At 44.9% G+C, this 21,468-nt stretch overlaps 1 protein-coding gene across 1 annotated transcript in view; it reads right to left on the bottom strand.

Annotated features, from left to right (window-relative positions):
* The window catches only part of Ppfibp2 (PPFIA binding protein 2), a 149,983-nt gene extending 129,608 nt beyond the window's left edge, over positions 1 to 20,375 (bottom strand). The window contains 1 exon segment of the mRNA XM_048788275.1: positions 20,044 to 20,375. The gene's annotated coding sequence lies outside the window, so the exon portion shown is untranslated.
* Positions 20,376 to 21,468: the final 1,093 nt, after the last annotated feature.

Genomic DNA, 21,468 nt, shown 5'->3' with positions numbered 1-21,468 from the left:
AAAACCAGTAACAATCCCTGTGAAAAGACTTCATCTTCATTATCTCATTTGTGAGGAATATATTATAATTATCACTCTTGTCTTTTAAAGATATAGCCCTGTGGCCAGGGAACAGGGAAAGTGACAGCAGGTGAAGCTGGAACCAGCTTGGGCAGAGTCATTCACTTCTACTCCCCTAGAGAACTTGCCCCCCCCTCCGTCTACCAGACAATGGCACCTCTAAAGGGAACACCTGGAAGCCACCTACTCTTCCCAGCAATAACATGGAAGGATGCAGGGAGTCAGGATTCTTCTCAGCGGAGCACACAGAGCTCTCTGGACGCCCCCTCCCAAGTAGAAGCAGGCAATGATAGCCGCTCTCTCTCCTGCCCACCTCAGGTCCCTGCCGGCACCTCCCAGGCTCTCTTTGACTTGACTTTCTCTTTCCCCACTCCCTTGTTCTGGACCATATGGAGGCCCCCTGTAGCCCTATGCCCAGCAGTCAGCAGGCTGTTCTCACCTCAAACTTTGCCTCTCCCTAGCCACCGCCAGCTTACACTGAACTTGCTGCTGGGTGCATTCTGCTTCTCTGGTCACAACTTATTCTCACTGTCCCTCTGCCTGGGGAATCAGATTCCCATGTCTCTTCTGCTCCCAAACACTTACATGTCCATGATCTTTTATCTCCTTCCTGTCAGACTCCCTTGCAGTATACTAGCATGTATCTTTCTTTGATGATAAATGGAACCCCTGGATTCCCCTCTTCTCCACTTCAGTCCTCCCATCCATCCTGTGAAAAAGTTGTTCCTCCTCCCTTTGACCTACTGATATATCATCAATGAGTCCATCTCAATTATGCCCTCTAAGTTAAATCTGCATTTCTTGCCTTGTCCTGCTCCTTCCTCTCAACCCACACTAATGTTAAAGCCTCTGTTCTCTAAGATCCTACACCCCCAGCTACTATGTCATGTTTCTTCTTGGATTCACGAGCCACTGTTCACCTTCCACTCCCCCTAATTCCCACTGTAGCAAATTTTTCACTCATTGAAGCTGCCTTGTCATCTACGGAGCTGTTCCTGGTCTTATTTCCTAGAAAGGCAGTCTAGGCAGAGTTAAAAGTACAAACTGGAGTTAGACTGCCTGGGTGAGAACCCTGATTCTGACACTCTGTGTCCTGGGCAAGAATAACCTTTGTGTCTCAGGTTCCTTCTGGATGAGATGGGAATAGTATCTATCTGAAAAGGTGACTGAGACATTTAAATGAGTTCAGAAAGTAAATCATTTAGATAGCAGTCTATCCATGTAGACTGGACTGCTTTTCTTGGCATCACATCAGTGAGACAGTTACTTCATTTGCTATCCGGGACAAAGCGCCTCTAGGTTCCTCCTTGAACTATACAGCAGCCTGCACTTACCTGTGACCCTTCCCCTCAAACAGCATCCAGTCTCCATGGGTCTCTCTGCAGACATGGTCTTCACCACCACATTCTTCCTGTTCTTGCTGCTCAGCCTACATTCACATATTCTGAACCTGAGCACTGCAGGGCCTCCTCTCACCTGAGCATACCTGGCCTTTCCCAGAGCAGTCCAAACTCATAAGGTGCATCTAGATCAGAGCCAACCTCCAACTGTTCTAGACTCATGAAGGTATTAATAAAGGCTGACACTTGTTAAGCATTCTCTCTACACTGAGCTAAATGTTTATATGTAGCTCATATCTCAACATTCATAACTCTTATAACCAAACTTCACAGAAAAGGAAAGTGAAGCTCATAGAGTTGGTCAACTTGGCCAAAATCACACATCCAGGAAGCAGCAGAGATAGGATTTGAACTCAGGCAGTCTGACTCTGAGGTTATACAGCACTTGCTCGTCAAGTCCAGCTACCTCCTGCCACATTCTGAGTCCCTGATACTCCAGCCATGGACAGCATTATGCTTTCTCATGCTGTCCCCTCAGCCAAAAGACCCCCTCTCCAGTCTGTCCATCAACACTTATTTTTCAGTGCCCAGACAATTTTGCCCAACAGCATTCCCACCTCTGCCTGCCAAATGAACCAATGCTGAGACTTATAACATTTGCTCTCACCTTTATTCTGTTTCTGCTTCAAGTGGCCATAGGATATCCAATGAGAGGACACTGACATCCTCTCTTTCCAGAACTTCCTCCCCTGGGAGCAAATAAGTATGTAATTGGTGAGAATGGGAGAAACAATCAAGCATGTGCAACTCGGCCCCATCCTTCTTTCTCTCTCTAAGCCACCTTGATAAGGGAAGTGGCCTGCCCCAGGAGGAGACTTGCATTCATCTCAAGTCTAAGTCCCTACTAGAGGTGGCTATTTTAATTCAGCAAAGGGATATACTGAGGACTCAATGGGTCATATTCTGTAAACAACTTTATTAGACATAAACCTGATATCTTGATATCCCTCTGATTCCTGGGCCTATTTTTCAATAATTGTAAAACTAAAACTTGGAAGTCATTTAAGTAGTATGAACAACTACTGTGCTCCAAACCAAGCTAGTGAAGAACAAAGCAACAATACCCATAAAACTGTTGGGTCTGCATGGCATACTGGTAACTAAAAGACCATCTCTGAGGGCAGGAGCACAATCACTAGCTAGGAGGCACATCACAGCCATAGGTCACATGCCTTCTTTCCATATGGTGTCCTCTGTCTGGGAGCTCGGCTCCCCCAGCAATCCGCAGATGATGCTGTAATTTATTTTCCTACATAGGGCAATGCCAACAAGATGGTTTGGAAAGACAGGCGTTTATGTTGTGGCCACAGGACAATGCCTGCCAAAGTGAATTAGTTCACTGACATCTGGCTCATGGACAAGCCTTATCAGGTTGGTCAGTGTGAATCAAGCCTTGGGCAAGACAGACATTCCAATGAATGGGTAATGAGTGTATCTGACCCTAAAAACCTCCCTCCCAGCAGTTCTTACCTCCATTTTCTCCCCTCTCCACACCTGCCTCTGTGGTAAACAGACCCTTATCCTACTGACAAGGCCCCTGCTGGCAGTGTGTCTCTTCAGTCCCAGAACTCAGCCTTCAAAGGCAGCAGCCCTCATTTTCATTCTCACAGCAATGAACACACACTTACGTGTGCACATTCACATTCAATTTACCTCCAAGGAGGAATAAATGGACCTGGTATCATTTCACTGCCTCAGACTGATTACAGGCAGATTTACAGAAATGCTTCAAATCCAGCATCAAATTGAATACTTACTAAAAGCCTCATCTCAAAAATCAATACAAGCAAGAGGTTATTGTTGAAGTTGGATGATAGGCGAAGAGGATTCATTATACTATTCCTTCTACTTCTGTGTGTGTTGGACTTTTTAAAATAATTAAATGTTAAATAGAAAAGCCCACCACTTAGGGACATAAATTTTATTTTTTGGGGGGGGCAGGGGGAGACGGGGGATTATATGCAGAATTCCTCCTTCCCCTCCTGCAGAACTGAAATTTGAACTTAAATTCCTGATGACTCATATGGTGCTGTTCTACAATGCCATCCAGATTCCCTGAGTATGTTCTAACATCCAATCAAGCTCTCCTCATGTCTCATCTCCCATAGTTTGGACCCTCATCATTATAAAAGCTGCTTCCTCTGACTCTTCCCCAATTCATCCTTCCCAGTGTGGTAGGAATATTCCCATAGCTCATGACATCACTCCCCTGTTCCCAAACTGTCCATGGCTGCCATATTTTGCAGCTTGGTTCAAGTATCCTAATAACCATCCACCTTCTTACCAAGTTGAGTCCCAGCCACACCAGACTACTTCCCACCCCCCAATATACAAAGGTTTTCCTGTCTTTGTTTCTTTACGTGGGGGGTGCTTTTCTCCATCTATACTTTAAATCCCACCCAGTCTGAGGCTTTGTTCAAATGTTCCATATCCAGGAGGACTTTTCTGACACTGCTACCTCAAGTTCCTAAAGATACAAGAATCCCTCCATTCTCTGTTCCTATCTTACCTTACAAGGTGGTGGTGAAGACCACCTTGATCATCAGAGCTATTTGTATTATAAGAATTATAATAATATAAACAGTAATTATATTATTTCTCAGTGTGTCTATCCCACCTTCTTAAGAAGAGCAAGAAATATATCCTATTTTGCTTCTTTGTTCTCAGAGCCTGACAAAGAATCAGACAAAAGTAGACAGTAAATGTTTGTGTTTCTTAGTGAAGAGTAAAGAGAGAAGGGGCATGTGACTTTGACCAGCATTCTGATAAGGGCTGGAGGTTGTCGATGACAGCCTCTCCATCTAACTTTGAGATCCCTCTTTTTTGCAGCCTGATATTCAGAGGCAAAGGCAGCTCTACCATAAGGGGAACTAAGCCATGATTGGGACTGGCATGAGCAAGAGACAAATGATGAATACAACTACATTTGTAAAAGACCAATGATAGCAGAAAATGTAACTTTCCCTAACAGATGATAAAACCAGGACTTTCTCCTCATTCCATTAATTTAGAATGCTAAGCAACAAGAAAAAAAAAGTCTGAATTGGTGAGTTTTTGCTATTATCTAGAGTATTTGAGATCTCATGCATAAATTTAGCCTATAGCCAGCTACCTTCTAGGAGCCTCTCTAGCTGCCTGCAGGGGATCTGGACCCAGAATTTGGCAGGCTCTAGATAAATATTAATTGAATTAATTTATTCTGTATTTTGAATCTTCATTTCAACATTTTGTTGAATAGTTTTTAACTACAAAGTTTTTCCTTTTGCGTTGAAAAAAGAAAACAAAAAACCAGAACTGGGCACAGTGGTACATGCCCTCTAGATACTCTGGAGGCTGAGATGAGAGAATCAGTTGAGCCCAGTAGTTCAAGATGAGTCTGGGCCACACAGCAAGACCTCATCTAAAACAATACAAAATGCCAGAAAGGGACCAAAGAATTTCCTTAAAGACCATCCGGTGTGCACTGTCAACACCCTCGCTTCTGTCTCTGTCAGATGAGGAGGGGCTTCTCCTAAAGGCCTGGGCTGGAAAATATTACCAATTCTGCCTTCACTGGAGGACAAAGGGCCACAATGGAACCCAGACTGCAAGCAAAAAGCTCAGGCCCAAGCTTTTCTGAGTTGAGTCTTTGCATAAGATTGGTCAACTTTCTCTACTGGCTAGATTATGTCTACCTTCCTTTGCTGGTCCCGTTTGGCAGGACCAGCAATGAGTGCCTCTCTGTCTTTCACCATAATACTGAGCCTTGTTCTCTGAGGATTTTGGAAACACCTTTTTTAATAGCACAATTGTGTCCCCCTAAAATTCAGATGTTTACATCCTAATGTCCTCAATATATGACCACATTTGGAAATAGAGGTAATTAAATTAGGGTGGACAGTAATTCAATGTAATGGTGTTCTTGTAAGATTAGGTTATTAGGACACAGGTGGGTACAGAGGGAAGAACATGTGAAGACACAGGGAAAAGATGGCCATCTGCAAATCATGAAGAGAGGCCTCAGAAGAAATCAATTCTGTTGACACCATAATCTCAAACTTCTGGCCTCCTTAACTGTGAAAAAATAAATGTCTGCCATTTCAGTCCCCTAGTCACAGTACATTGTTTTGGCAGCCCAAAGCCCTCATCTGACCCTCATTTGATCTTGGACACAGCTGGGCAAACTTATGGACAGAAGACAGCCTTCTCTCCAAAGCTATTTGATCTTGTTCTGATCTACTCACATTCCAGGGAAGACTTTGCTTAATTCTCAAACAACATCCAGGTAAGGGCATTTCCCTTATCTGTAGTCTTTGAATCATGCCTGGGGACTAAGCCCAAGAAGCAATGAGGAGGAAACCTAGGACCTCAAAGATAGCCCAGCTGTCCTGATACATTCAGGAAACCACGAGCAGCCTGGGGGAATAGCTTAGTGGTAGAACACTTCACTTGGTGTGCATGAGATCTTTGAACCTCAGCAATGCAAAAGAAAAAAAAAAAAAAGCACCAATAGCAGAAACAGCCAAAAGCAATGGGCCCAGCCCTCTTTTCTTCAACCTAATTCAATAGCTCCAGCATACAATGTGGGCAGGGATGGGCAGGACCTAGCCAGTTCCCTAACCTTACTTGCAAGTCACAAGACACTTGTCACTCAGATCACTTCCCTCCCCCAGAGCTCTGAGGTCAAAGATGGTTTAGGGACTTTCCCAAGAAAAGTGATGCAGGAATCCCCCATTTCCACACATGGTGCTGTAGATCAAAGACAAGCCTGCAGAGCACACCACACTAGATATCTCCTGCTTGGGGACCAAGCAGTCTTGCTCCTGGAAGTCTGCCAGCTGGAACCTAGGGGAGTAGAAAAGTCTGAGTCTCCTAAGGGCTTCTCCATTCTTTACCTCTTCTTTTCCATTGATCAGGGCTGTTATTCTCCCATAGAAGATATTCAAATAGTTCCTCAGATTCAAGTAAGAAGTGAAAGGTGTAGAGGTCTACGTGACTCAAAAGGGCCAAGAGACAGTATTACAAAAACCAAGTCCCCACATTCCAGCCCAGTCCAGCCCCAAACTTTCTGAGGCTCCTTTCGTGTCAAAGTGGGTAGAGACTTCTTCCCCTGAAGGAGGACAAGAGCAGGAGGCAGCAAAAATACCTTGCTACTGTCAGGCTGCTATAACAAAATTACTATAAACTATTAAGCTAGTTTAACAACCAAAATATATTTCTCACAGTTCTGGAGATTGGAAAGTCCAAGAATGCAGTTCTGGCAGAATCAGTGTCTGGTGAGAGCCTATTTCCTGATACATAGATGGCACCTTCTACCTATGTCCTCCCATGGAAGAAGAGTCTAGCTAGATCCTTCTGGCTAATGAAAGGACTAATGACTAATCCATTCATGAGGGCTCTACTCTCATGACCTAATCACTTCTCCAAAGCCCCACATTCTAATATCACCACTTCAGGGGTTAGGATTTCAATAATATGAATGGGGGACGACATAGCTAAGATGAAGAGCATATTCTTAAAACCTGTACTATTTATGAGATAGATTAGTTTTTTCTTTGAGTAATACACATTGATTTCTTGGATTCTTATATAATGGAGATTATGTCTCCCATACCCAGGGCTGGACATAGGCAGATCCTTTGGTTCAGGAGCTCAAACATGGTACACATATTCTAGATTTTCTCCAGCAGTTGCAGGTCTCTCTAGCAGTACCTGACAGAAAGCAGGTTAGAGCCACTATTAGGCCTTCAAGACTACAAATTTCCTACAGATCATATGCACTCTTAACAAACTCTTGGCACCTTTCTCAGTCATTTCCCTATGGTCTTACCGGGTGGCACTGCTTAGGGACAGTGAGTAGGCTAAGTTTATGATACTTGGGGGCCATCTGGGGCAGACATCTGACAGAGAAGTCGTAGCCAGGGAAGTGAATTTGGGAGGCCCCCAACATGGAAGCTAAAACCAAAGCTGGGCTTTATGGGGTCAGGGAGCAAAGTACCAAGTGCTGACCACATTCATGGCTGGCTTCAGCCTTAAAGCAGAAGGTCCCTGGCCTCATACACTGATTTTGAGCATACCCATTTTAACTCTAGAGATGGTCTTAAAAGAAGATGGCTGAGGTGTATCAGTGTCACAGAGAGACCTCACAATTGCACTTAGTATGCACCACACACTAGAGGGACACCTATAACCAGTCAATTACTCCAGGAGTTACTTAGGGAAAGTTTCCATACACAGTGTGTAACAATGATGTAATGAGATGCATTTAAGTAGAGTATAGGATCCTTCTCATGAATACCATTCCTCATTCAACTGTTACTTGAGTTAAAATTCTCTTTCAAATATAAGTAATCATGACGTTCGAGGACTAGATTTGTGACACCAGGGCAGCCCTTAATAGTTTTTAAAATGTTCTTTATTAGTAGCTAAAACACAGAGGTAGAGCTTTCTGTCCTCTGAAGTCTCCTGTTAACATAAGATCTTGAGTAATCACAACCCAGACATCACTCTATCTTCTCCCTGAAATGGCACTGTATCTTCTCTAAGGTTATTATTGCCTCCCCATGTGATTTTCTCAAACTTTCCGAGTGGAGGAAAAGCTTCCCATTTGGAAGCCTAAAGGATTCAAGACCACTCTGAGGACAGAAGAAAGGTGAAGCTACTAGGGCCAGGTATGTGTTCTCAGCTCCAGGAGGAGAGCCAAGCTGGACAGGACAGGGCCCAGGGTATACCTGATCAAGCAATAAGGACTGGCTGGCTCTACAGGATACAGGATGACTTGAGCAGGCAGCCCCCACCAACACCCACCAGCTCAAAGCCTGAACATGTCTACCATGGAAACAATACTCTCCTTTCATGCAGATGACCCAGCACCTACTCCACACCCCTGCATGGGCAGGCTTGCAGCAAATGCCTACTGAACCATACCAGCCCCTCCTCTCCACCCCCACATCCCCACCTGAGTTTTTTTGCCCATATTTCTCTGACTCTCATCCTTCACCCAACCCTTCCAACCCACTCTCAAGACCCACTCTCGAACACCACTTTCACCAAACATCCTTTAGGGATGATAGTCTAGGGTCCCAAACAGGTAAGGTTCATTATAATTTGTTACTAATGACAAAGTAGCTAAAGATGAGGAAATTTTTGTATAAATGAGAAAATTGGGATTGTCTTGTCCTATTTTAATATACTTTCTTGAATGGGAAAGAAAAGAGAGGAATTTAGCTAAGAATTTAGAAATTACCTATAGCAGTCAGGTATTAACAGTTTCTAGAGCTCATGAAAATCTATGCAACTTTTAGAGATTTACCTAAATAATATATATGCTTGCATATATCAAGTGGGGCCAGGATGTGCTTTGTGACAATCTGGTCACACCCCCCAAGTGTTTCTCAAAGTGTTCATGTGGTCTACTACACGTTCACTGACCATCTTCCTTCCTCATCATGATAAAAGTAAGTTTTCATGTAATGGACTCTGTATAATCTGGACTCTGAATATGATAGCAAAATAGGCAGAAAGAACACAGGTTTGAAATCAAGCAGACTGAGTGTACATCAAATTCAGTCACTCACCAGCTAGGAAAGCTTAGGAAAGTACTGCATCCTCGTGGAGCCTGCTGAGCTAAGTCCTGAAAGGCTGCTATGAGACAGAAGCAAAACTCTGCTCAATGCCTGAGGCATGGTGAGGATTTTATAAAAAATGATAATGGCCAATCATTATGGATTTGGGGGACCCCCAGCTAAACCTCATTCACTTCTCAGTTCTAACCAACCTAACCACTGGCTATTTTCACACATGCTCCTTAATTTCCAGTCCCCCTCCTTTGTACATTTCTGTTCCCTCTGCCAGGAATTCCCTTCACCTCCACAGAGTCCCTTTCTGTTTTCAAGACACACCTCAATCACCACATGCTCAGGAAGTCCAACCTCTTTTTTCTAAATACTCTTATTTTCTTAGTGTTTATTACAGCCTGATTTGAGTGAGAGGTACATTCCTTAAGTTCCATTCAGGCAGGGGTCATGTCTTTTTCATCTCATGTCCCACTATCCACTACTTTCCTCAGAGAAGAGGAGGATTTGAAAATTATTTAGTGACTGAAATAATGAGAACACGAGCCTACTGATTCCAGAGTACTTATGAATTATGCTCTGCCTATGCTCCTAACAGGGTGTAGTTTTCCCAAACCCAGTGGGATAGTTTTGACTCTGTGGCTGCCATCTCCTCCCTACCATTTTGTCAGGCCATAATATCTCCCCAAACCAGGATATCATGGCACTCAGGCATCCATGTTGCTTAAACACAGCATTCTCCATCTTCCCACCTACCATACCCCACCCAAAACCTCAGCCCACTTAAATAAAGCCCTGGTGCCCACAGGCTCCCCCGCCTTTCTTGGGGCTGGAACCTGCTCTGGGCCGAGACTGTAGACAGTCAAACTTCCCAGTATTGTGGCCAGTGTCCTTCTGGATAACTCCCTTCTATACCCACCATTATTGGATGCTGGGAGCTCAGTGCCTCAGACCACAGACCCTGGTTCTCTCTGTCCCAGGGTGCTGTGTTTTCACAATCTTCATGGAATGCCCATGAGAAAGAAAAAGCCTTCATGTTGTAGCCAGGCAATTAGGCCAAGGGAGGCACCAGTAGAGAATACACATAGTTTATCACTTTCTATGGATCACAGCCTCAAAGTTTTAGCTCACAAAGGGATATCCTTGGAGCCTTTCCTCTTTCCCTAGCCCCATCATTAAGTGGGATATTCCTCTTATGAGCTGGGATAGAGAAGTTTCTGCGCTTTAAGGCTGCCTGTCCCTGGCCTTTCACCCTCACTCCACCCTACATGTGCTAAAAGTCATCTCTGCTCAGAAGCCAACAATTCTTTCCCACCATCAACAGGATAAAGTCTCCCCTGCCCACCCCATTACCTTAGTTCCAACTTTTTTCAATTTTTAACAACTAGAAAGAGTCTAGCTAAGTTTCCTCATTATTTCTTTATCCCAGCTTGTTCATTTACATAAGAGACTTCTATGTCCTTAACTCAAAACATTTCATTGACCACGAAGGATCTTTGCATATTCTCATCTTTCCTCACACAGAAAAAACCCACCTGCCCCAAAAGGTATATCTCTAGTTCTAATTCCTTAGGACCCAGTCCCAATTAATTGATCCACAAAACCTACTGTCAAAATCTTGCAGTCCAAATTACATATAAGATGGTGTGAGGAAGAAAAAAAAAGAGAGAGAGAGAGAGAAAAGTGTCATAGAGTGGGTAGAGAGAGGTGATGGGAGGGGAAGGGAGGGGAGGGGGGAAAGGAAGGGTAGCAGAAGAATACAAAAGACATTAATATGGCTGTATGTATAAACGTGGCTGTAAAACCAATGTGATACTGCAATCTGTACACGTGGAAAAAAAAAGAATTCATACCCCACTTGAATCAAATGTATGATATATCAAGATCATTGTAATGTTTTGAGCAACTAATAAAAAAAAAATCTTGCAGTCCTTTCAGATAGTCCTTTGACCTCTCAACACAACCTGCCTCCCTTTATTTCATGAAATCCTCTCTACTCAATACCACTTGGACAATAAATGCCCTTTTTCAGGTGGACTCCAATACATACTTTAAGAAAGATACTTGGCCTTAGAGACAAGCTTGAGTTTCTTACACCATTTCAAACAAATATATGCCTCCCTTTTTGGTTGTACTAGAGATTGAACCCAGGGGCATGCTACCACTGAGCTGCATCCTCAGCCCTTTTTATTGTATTTTGAGTCAGGGTCTCATTAAATTGCCCAGGCTGGTCTTGAACACTACCACTGAGCCCTATAGCCAGTCCTGGGAAACAGATTTATGCAATCCTCCTGCCTCAGCCTTCAAAATAGCTAGGATTATGGCTGTACACACCAGGTCTGGTTATCTGCCTCCTCTTTAACTCCCTCTACCATTACTGCCATGGCCTCCTCAAGTCTGCATTCTGAGAAGTGTGGAACATAGTATCTCCCTCACCCATCTGAAAATAATAGTCACATCCCTATGATCCCCTGTCTTCCTATCTATACTCAAGTTCTTCCAAAGCTTGTAGGACAAGAACCCTGGCTTTGTGCCGCAGTCTGGCTGGGCACAAATCACGAGCCACTCAAGCAGGAACAAACTTTTATTTCCGAACTCCCCACCCCCAACACCACCCACGCGGCCCTTTCAGGAACACCACACACCAATCGGAACCCTCCACCAGAACTTCACCAACCAACCAACGCGAACTCTCCCAGAACTCCAAAGTAGTGGGCACCTGAGGCAGCAGGAGCCACCCTATTGCAGGACAGCAAAGCTCTATATACAACTGAATACACAGCTTAACTTAAGCATCATCATCTCAATGGCTTGCTGGCATCACCTCTCAACCACTCCCTCTGGCAAAATGCCAGGTGCCACCCTGACTCAGCTGTGGCCCTCAATAGCTTTGCAGCATATGCGGTCCCTTGCCCACATGCCTCCAGGTGTGGCCAGTCTCGGCCAATGTAGGGATGAAGATCCCTTACCAAGCTCTATACTCAGGATTTCTATTAATGCAGCAGGCTAAGCCAATTTATCTGAGCTTTTCCACAGGGACAAGTAGGACACACTAATTGATTTTGGGAGCCTAAGGGAAGGACTTTGCACTTATCCTGCCACCACTCACTGAGCTGGTTTGGGCTCTGAGATCTGTGTGCTTCCCTTGTCCTGAAGGTGACAAGCTATCTGAAGCCAAACTGCGACCTACCTTGCCATGCACTTTTGCCTCCTGGACTTTCTGTTCACTCCCACCCATGACTGCCCTTTCTGTGTCACACCTAGACACCTAAAGAATACTACTCCCCTGAAATATCAGTATAATCCCTCTGGATGATGCTAACCCCTCCTTTTGGCAAAATATTTTTCTTTGGCTTCCTGAAAAGAGAAAAATAATGACAAAAATAATAGGGTTTGACTATCTGCAATGTGCCAAGAACTATAGTCAACACTGATTGCATCATCTCATTTTCACAACAAAGGTAGGCCTATTATCTTAACCCATTAAACAGATGAAGAACTTAAGACTCAGAGAGGTAAAGGGACTTGCTCAAAGTACCAACAGCAAACCTGTGTAGAGCTGGAGTTTGAATGGAGAACTGTTTGATTCAAAGCCCCCATTCTAGAGTTACCAGGGTCCTCAGGGTCAGGGAGGCCAAGCCCCCAAGATGGAGAAAACCTGCACCTATCATTAAGGAAGGTGGGAGGTGGGCAGGAGTCAGTTTCCTTATTTCCAGGAGCAGGACAACAATCCCTGCCCAGGGCACTATGCAGCACCAGTGAGCCTGAGCAGTGAAACCCTAGACAGACACACACAGGGCTGTTGTTGCTGTTACCAGGTGAGCAGTATTCATTGAAGAACCAGATGTCTTGGCTGGCTGCAGGAAGAGCTTATGTAATAAACTTTTTCATGACATCCAGTCAAGGCCAGGTGTCAGAGCCAAGAACCATTCCTTCACTCTGGCAAAATGTTGTATGATAAGAAACTGCCAGTCCCACCCAAAATTACATTCTAACTTCTCTCCTCTCCCCATACCAATCCACTCTCCCCTATCCACACTTCCTTGCCTGCCTGTTTCTCATAAAATTTAGTTTTGAACACTCAGTTTGATGCCACACATCCCAGTGTGAAAACAGTACTATCGTTCCAAGTTCATATATTTTAGCATTTATCTTACCTCCTTTCATCCATATGGGCCAATAAATAAAATTAAGTCTAATACTCTGGAACCTTCAGAAATCTGTTTCCCAGGACTGGCTGTAGAGCTCAGTGGTAGTGTTTGCCTAGATGCACAAGACCTTGGGTTTGACTCCCAAGCACACACACATACACACATGAGCGTGTATAAATACACACCCCATAAAGTGGTAATAACACTTCCCCTACCTCATGAGACAAGCCCTTTGTCAAAGCTACCATAGCTAAAAGTTCTACACTTTCTTCCCTTCTATCCCTCTACGAGTCAGTCCCATCTTTACCTTTGATGCCTCCATGAAGAGGTGGACTTATGTTGGAAGAAGGAACTTATTGCCCCTGAGAGAGCTGTCCTGTATATAAGGCAAGGTCTTCTTAGTTTGAGTTGTGGCTCTGTCCTTTTCTGTTCTTTCAGTCCCTACAACAGACCTCTTAGATTCTATACAACTCTGTGTCTCCCTCTCTCTTACACATAAATTCACATATACCTGTCAAACAATGGGTTCCTTCTGTCAGAGCTTCTGGGTCTTTCTGCAAGAAAAAAGTTGGGGAAATTTTCTAGGACTTCTTGGGACACCTAGTGCAATCAAAGAAGTGGCCCTCCAGCTCAGAGTGGTCCCTGCCCAGCCTGAAAGACTCAGCTGTATGTGATGGGTTTGTTCCAACATGCACACAAGTTGCTGTGGAACCACATCTTTACCCTGGAGAGTTGAGGCAGCAATTCAGACTGACCCCACTAAAAACCCTTCCTTATTCACCAAAACTTTGGCTATCCCTAAGCAGACAGAGAAACCCTGGGATTAGGATTTCCTGCTATACTATCCTCATTCCCAGGTAAAAATAGCTATACCCAAAGTAGAGCACCCTGGGAATGCCACAGCAGCTGCAGGCCAAGGTAGAGGCCATGTAGGATCTATTCTCTATACAGTATCTAAGCTAACTAATTTCTTCCTAGAGATTTGTTAATGGATCCTCCACCCACCTGCCTCTGATAAATGATTCCTAAGCCTTGGAAAACCCAACTTTCAAGTTTGCAATCTATGGCTGTCCCTGTGTTACTTTAGCATGGGTGAGCAGGCTCATGCACACACTTTGTTCTCAGTGCATTGGCAGTGGGGACAGGCAGGGTGGCAGTGGGGACAGGCTGGGGTAGGAGGTGCATGTGTGTGTTTATGTTTATTTCTACACAACCTCTGAACAAGATGAAGTGGAAAATGGAAAGACCCAGCTATATAGCTCCAAAAAGCCAAGGAGGCTTGTAAGTTTCCCCTTAAAGTGGACTCCCAGTATTCCTTGTGTCTTTTGTTTTTGTTTGGCAACCACATGTCAGGTGATAATGTTTCACATGCATTAACCCAGCTCTGCCTTAGTAAACTTAAGTGACCAGGGCACATGGTAAAGGCAAGGCATTATATTAGGAGGCTAAAGGCTGGAGAGCCTGGCTATGCAGGGAGGTATGGGAGGGTGGGGTGAGAAGAAGAGGGAAATTCCACCAAGTCTCTTGGCAGCAGTGCAGATTCTAGATAAGGTTCTCTCTCATCATCTGACAGGTGTGGCCTTCAGTCAGTCAGCTGGATCCCTGACCCCTGCCCCTAGTTGGAGGAAGTCCTCAGGACTGATTGCCTCACCCAGCTAGCTGTCACTCCCACCCTCTGCTCCCATCCCCATTCAAGTTCTCATGAACTAGCAAAATGTGTCCCTAAAGTCTGTATGGGGTAAGGATGTTTGGTTCTTGGAATACCTTTTTTCATGGAAATGGTAAACTGATGAGTGGTTGTATTCCCAGAAAAACACAATTAATTTACATGTACCCACACTGAGAATAACAAGTAGAAGAGTTCTGGTACCATAAAAGCACTCTTACCTATTTAGCCCCACATGCATGGAGGACACAGGACAAACAGGAGGCCTCGTGAGCCTTTTGGCCCCCATTGACATTGGCTGCCAACAGACTACAGGTCAAAACCCTGTATGCCTCCAGCCTTAGCTCTTCTGCAGACTGAATTCACCCCAATCTGGTCTCATTCCCATTTTTCATTGCCTAATGGAATCTCCATCTGGACCTTCTGGCGGCATTCCTCCGACCAAACACTGTGCTACAGATGACGGAGTCCCAGCCAGAAGGCTAGGAGACCTGGATTCTGCCACCAAGAGGGGGGTGTCCTTGGGCAGGTTGTTTGGGTTTCACCATCCTCCTTGGTTAAAATATAAAGGGAAAGCAAGAATCCATTCTGATTCCAAAAGGAATCAATCACCCTCATTTCCCTTCCCCCTTCCAAGAAGTTCCTCCATGCTCTCATGCTGCTAACAATTGCCTTATTCTTCTCCCAGCAAACCAGAACAAAATATCAGTGTCCAAATTGACTCCTTTCTCTCTCTTCCAAATCCAAGTAGTCACCAAATCCTACTGGATTTGTTGGAAAGCTCACTTGCTTCCATTCCCTCCTCTCCATTGCTACTACATTCCCTTGATTCATGTCCTAAGCTACCTCCATGAGTTATCCAATAGTCCATCCTCACAAGAAATCCTTCCCTCTCTCTCTCTAACCTGTACTTTATAGCTCCAAATCCTCCTGAAAACACAGCTTTCACCATGTCTTATCCATTCTCAAAAAACCCTAAATGTCACTGATGTCATACAATTTGAATTATTTAGCTCTAGATTTCAAAGATTTACATGATCTGACCCCAGACTGAGATCCCAGGCTCTCCTCTGTTAGTGTCCCCATCCACTCCAAGATTCTAGTCATGCGGGCCCACTACTCTTTGGGCCTGTCTGTCTTTCCAATCTTTCAGCTTCTGCTCCTTTTCTTCCCTCATCTTCCACACAAAATGAACTGCCCCTTTTCCTCTTTATTGAAGAAAATACTGCAAAGCCAGCCAGTTCAGGGCCCACATTTACCACAACACTTCCTGAACATCTACTAGATAATGGGCCATACACAAGAGCTGAAGCAGCCCAAAGCAGTTTAGAGCATAGAGAGAACTGCAAACAAGTGACTTAAGTAACACAGCAGAGATCTAAATTTGTTGCACTGTGTATATATTAGAAGCAAAGAGTAAAAACGAAGATGGTAAGGAGTTTTCAAGAATTTGATCAGCATCCTGAAGAATTAATAACAGTTCATCCATCTTGCAGAGCAGAGACAACAGATATTTCCAGGGAGAGGAAACGTGTGCAGAGGCAGGGAGACACATAAAAGCAGAAATGATCGAGTCCCTTGGTTTGGGGAACATTGGAGATGCAGCTGGAGAGCTAAATTAGGGCCAGCCTCTACATTGACTTGAATGTCATACAAGAATGTTATACTTTATCCTATCAGACAATCTCATCCTGTTGGTGTCTACAGATGTGTTACAGAAACCAAGATTACTACACAACATAGAACAGGGTGATTAAAAGCACCGTGCCCAATGAATGCTTAGCCCTCAGTGTGCATACATATATAGTATGAATGTGACAGAGACACAGAGAGGAAATGAAATTACCAAAGAGTACTAAACCAATGACCCTAAGGCCAAAAGAAATCATAAATTTGCTAAAGGCAAAGCTCAGAATGAGCAGCCCTCTGGAATTTTGAGACCTTAAGGAGACTGGGTTTAAAGCTCAACAGATGGCTCTAGGGCATCATTTCCTAGAAGACTATTTACCAGTTATGTGGAAGATAAGAATAGGCCTTGAGGAGATCCACAAGGTCCAACAGAGCTGGCTTTAAGAGAAAATATAGCCAGGTGGGTGGCACATGCCTGCAATCCCAGCAATTTGGGAGGCTTAGGCAAAAGGATCACAAGTTCAAGTCTAGTCTCAGTAACTCAGCAAGTCCCTAAGCAACTTAGTGAGACCCTATCTCAAAATAAAAATTAAAAAGGGTTGGGGATGTGGGCTGAGGCTGTAGCTCAGTGGCAGAGTGCTTGCCTAGCATGTGTGAGGCACTGGGTTGGATCCTTAGCACTACATAAAAAAACTAAACAAATAAAGGCATGCTGCTATCCACCTACAAGTATAAAAAAAATTAAAAAGGGTTGGGGACATGGCTCAGTGGTAAAACACCTCTGGGTTCAATCCCTAGTACCTGTCCGCCTATGCAGACTACAACTCACCTTTCCTATATTCTTGAAAACAGGGACACATAAGTGCCATCAAGCACTAAAATGAAAGCATGATGCTAGAAAACAAAAGTCCAAGGGAAGTGGAACTCTTGAGGAAAGAGGAAGCAGGAAAAATAGTGACTCAGGAAAAAACAAAGCTACCAAGAGTTTTAGCCTAGTTGTGCCCACACCAAATAGTGACTGAGTGTCACATCTTAAATGGAGATGCACAATTTATGGAACTTAATAAATGTTTAAATACCTTGTCTCTTGTGCTTGTATAACTCTACCGTCTCATATTTTGTACTAAGGGATCCACCAGGGGATTTTAAGCAGAAGGGTATCATGAACAGATTCGTAATTCAGGAAAAAAAAAAATATCTTATGGTCAAGTAAAAAACAACTTGTAAATAGTACCATTCCTCAAGTCCAAAGTTAAATTCTCCTAGAACTGCTCCTCCCTCCTCATGTAGTGACTGACACCTCCCACTTCTTAGTCTCCTGGCCTACAGATTCTGTATTTACAGGGTCTCTTGGGTATCAATTTCACCATTCTCTCAGGTCCCAGATAAGGGCTCATTACTTCTACCCCAAATTAGTCTGCCAGTCTCCTAAGTAGCCTCCCCAGTCTTGCTTCCCAAGCATTGCCAGAGTCCACTACAGCCATTCCTACCAGGCAGTTGTCAGAATCTCCTGGGGGATCTTTTTTACAAAATCCCAAACCTACCTAATCTGAACTGTTCCTAAAGCTCCCTCAAGCAAGTCAGTTTGCAAACTACTACTTTAAATTCTTGCTATAGATAATGAAGTGATAGCCACCCTCCCCTGAAAAAGTTAGAAATGCAGAACACCAGATCCCACCTCTGAGCTACCCAATCAAATCTGCATTTGAAGGAGATTTTCAGTGAGTCTTAGGTTGTTAAAGTTTGAGAAGCACTGCTTCTCAAACTTCCACAAAACATTTACTGGATTTTCTGTTTCAGGCTGGGAGTTGGGTCAAGGGTCAAAGTTTCAACTTTGAGCTGCTCACAGAACCATAAGTCAATCCTCTGCTTAAAATCATTTGACTCCCATGCCTTCAGACAAAGTCTGAATGAACTTCTTTCTACACCTGGTGTTTTTGGCCAGCTGGGACCATGTTCCATCTTGTTACCTGCTTTACTGTTAACCACCCACCATAGGGGCCAGGCTGGACTGCTGGCCACTTGTCACTAGTCTGAGCTTGCCTGCCTCTACAGCTTTCACAGCCTAGGTCACTCCTACTCACTCACCTCTGCCTGCAGAAACCTTGGAGAAATCCTTTGAGGTTCATCACTTATACCACCCCTTCCTGAAATTATCCCAGATTTTTTATGCTTAAATGAAAGATGGGAATTTCCCCACTTTGTTCCTACCTCCTTCATGTAATTAATCTTACTTCACTTAGTCCTACAGACATAGCCCATCTATGTTAGCTACTACAGTAAAGAGATCATGATACTCAGCTTGTTTCCCTAGTAGCAACAAGCTAATGACTGGTACATTACCAAATCTCAAAGTAACACTATTAATGTTATATAAGGGATGGGAGTCTAAATGTGCTTTCAGTAGTAAAGCACATTTGCCTAGCATGTGCAAGGCCCTGGGGTTGAAACCCAGCACCACACACACACACACACACACACAAAAAAAAAATCCAGGATGAATGCAATAGTGAAAGACTCACCAATCCCCCTTGTCTCTCACTTCAAGATCAATTAAATATAAATTTAAGCAGAGAGAAATAATTTATAAATCAGATAACATTTAAAATGAATTGTCTATTAACTATACTGAATATACTAATACATGAAAGTATGACTATCCTAATACATGAAAGTATGACTATGACTATACCACTAATAAAAGACTAAAGATGAATTATGACTGCTGTTAACTACCTTTCTGTAGTTGAACATTTGACTTCACAAAACACCATAAAATTTGTAAACATAATAGTTTTGTTTTATAATCAATTAATGAAGGGTAGAGGAAGGAGAGATAAATAGAAAGAGAGAAAACAGACTAACCAAAATTTGGAAAGGTAAACAGATCTCTACCAAATATCCAGCTGCCTTAAAAGATAAAATATAATCGGATTTTCACTGACTAGAATGCCTGTTTTGATCCTACCCAAATCCGAAGTCTCGGGTCTTTAAATATATAATCTTATTTTCTTCTGAAGGAAAACTACCAGTCTGGAGTTGGCATGTCAAGAGGGAAGGAGGGTGCACTCTTAAATAGGACCATCCCCATATTGCAGTCTACTGGGAAGCAGCGACTTGGGCTTTTGAAAAGCATGCTGCATTTTTGCAATTACAATATAGCATTGGTCTTAGCCCGGGCATTGCTTCTGGACACACACTTTTTTGAACAAAGATTTGCCTGGGTGAACAATATTAAAGCTGTCATACCGAAGTAACCACCAACTCCGGCATCTCCAGGACTATCCTGGCACCTGTGAGAGAGCGGGCTGTCTGCGGATTCTGGGCAAAGCGGGGTAAAGATCCCAAGCAAAACCATAGTTATACCCTTCTCCCAGTCTTCTGGCCAGAGAAAGGGGAAGGGTTCCAGTCCTCTCGCCTGGGACACCTTCCTGGCCCAAAGAGGCACAGACCTCACGCCCCGTGTGGTTGTTGGATCTAGGGGATCTGTGTCCCCTGGCAATGCTCCTGTGGGGGAATCCCCGTCCGGACAGCGGTGAGCCCCTGTCACCTGGGGGAAGTTCACCTGAGGGAAGCCCACTGACCTGGATGCCGGACCGCCGCTTCTCTCCGGGCGGATCAGGTGTGCGGGCCGCTCTTGTGCCCCTCCCACCTCCGAACAGGAGAGCGGAAAACTCAGTTACAGGCCACCGTCCCACCGACCAACCGTCTGACCAACCAGCAGACCGACCGGCAGCCGCCGGGTCCCGCACCCACGTGACGGAGACGGAGGCCCCGAGGGAAGCTCGTCCCTGAGCGTCCCTCTCCCACCCCTGGAATCTCCTCCTAAGGCCGCCACTTCGCCTCCCTCTCGGGAACCACAGCCGGCCTCTGGGACCCGTCCGCTGCCGTTCCAGTTCCCCAGGGACCTGCCTCATCTCCCCCGCCCCCTGGGCCGCGCTCCGAGTGCAGGCTCCAAGCCCCGCCTCTCCCGGGGAACCACGCCCCTCCAGGGCCCCGCCCCGCTCGCTCCACCTCCTCCTCCCAGACCCTTCCGGCTGCTGGGAGGCCCCTGGGCAGTTCTCAGTGTTGGTGCTCCTGGCCTCTGGGGTTTCGGTAGCCCCTAAGGACCGCTCCCGCGACGCAAAGAATAAAACTGAAGAAGCAGGAAGACACTATGCAGAGAATTGCAGGGAAACACCGAAAACCTTATTAGGGGCACACTCAGCGCAGCAACCCTTGCGACGTCTGTACTTCCCCCACCCAGTGAGCGATGCAATAGAAATTGAGGTTGGCCTGAGGAGAGCCTCTTTCCTTGTCTGTGAGCCCCGCCCATCCCACGGAATCTGCATATTGGCAGGCTCCGTCCCGGCCCACCTTAGGTCCGGTTGTACTCTAACCCCGCGACTTGGGGTGGAGGTCCCTCTAGTGGTTGGTGGCGAACGATAGCTCTGTGCCAGGTCTTGCGAATATCTGAGGACAAGGAGCACTTCCTGGGCCCAGCACCAAGATCAGGTACCGGTACCATAGGTCCAAGAAAAGCTTTGGCAATGTCTGACCACAAAGAATGATTTCTTCAATCTAGAGTTCTGAGCCCTAGAGACCGATTCCAACATCGACTCCCAGTGTGCAACCTGAAGTCACAACACCAGTTGGTTGCTGTGCCTGGGCTTACACGGACAGGCTGCTCAATTCAGCTGATTAAAATCCTCCGTGAGCCTCAGATGGCAGCGACACTAGGAACTCTGGCACAGTCCCCAGCTTTGGCAGGAGTCACTTACAGCTCTGGCCTCCAGTTCTTTACAGGCTGGAGAGTTGGCAGACTCCATGGGACACATCTTTTTTCAAACCAAATTTACCCTCGTGGTCTGAAATTAACAGTGTGCCCAGAGACTTGTACACGTGAATAGAACATAAGCCACACTGGCAAATAAGAGACGTGTGGTCACTGCAGGAACCTAGCCAGCAGCAGATCAAGGGCAAAGCCAGCAGAGGAAGGCTGGGGCCCACAAGAGTTGTGTTACAGCAAG

Source organism: Marmota marmota, unplaced genomic scaffold (assembly GCF_001458135.2).
Source record: "Marmota marmota marmota unplaced genomic scaffold, marMar, whole genome shotgun sequence".
NCBI lineage: Eukaryota > Metazoa > Chordata > Mammalia > Rodentia > Sciuridae > Marmota > Marmota marmota.
Note: the sequence above shows the minus strand (reverse complement) of the source record. Positions and strands in the feature narration are given on the sequence as shown.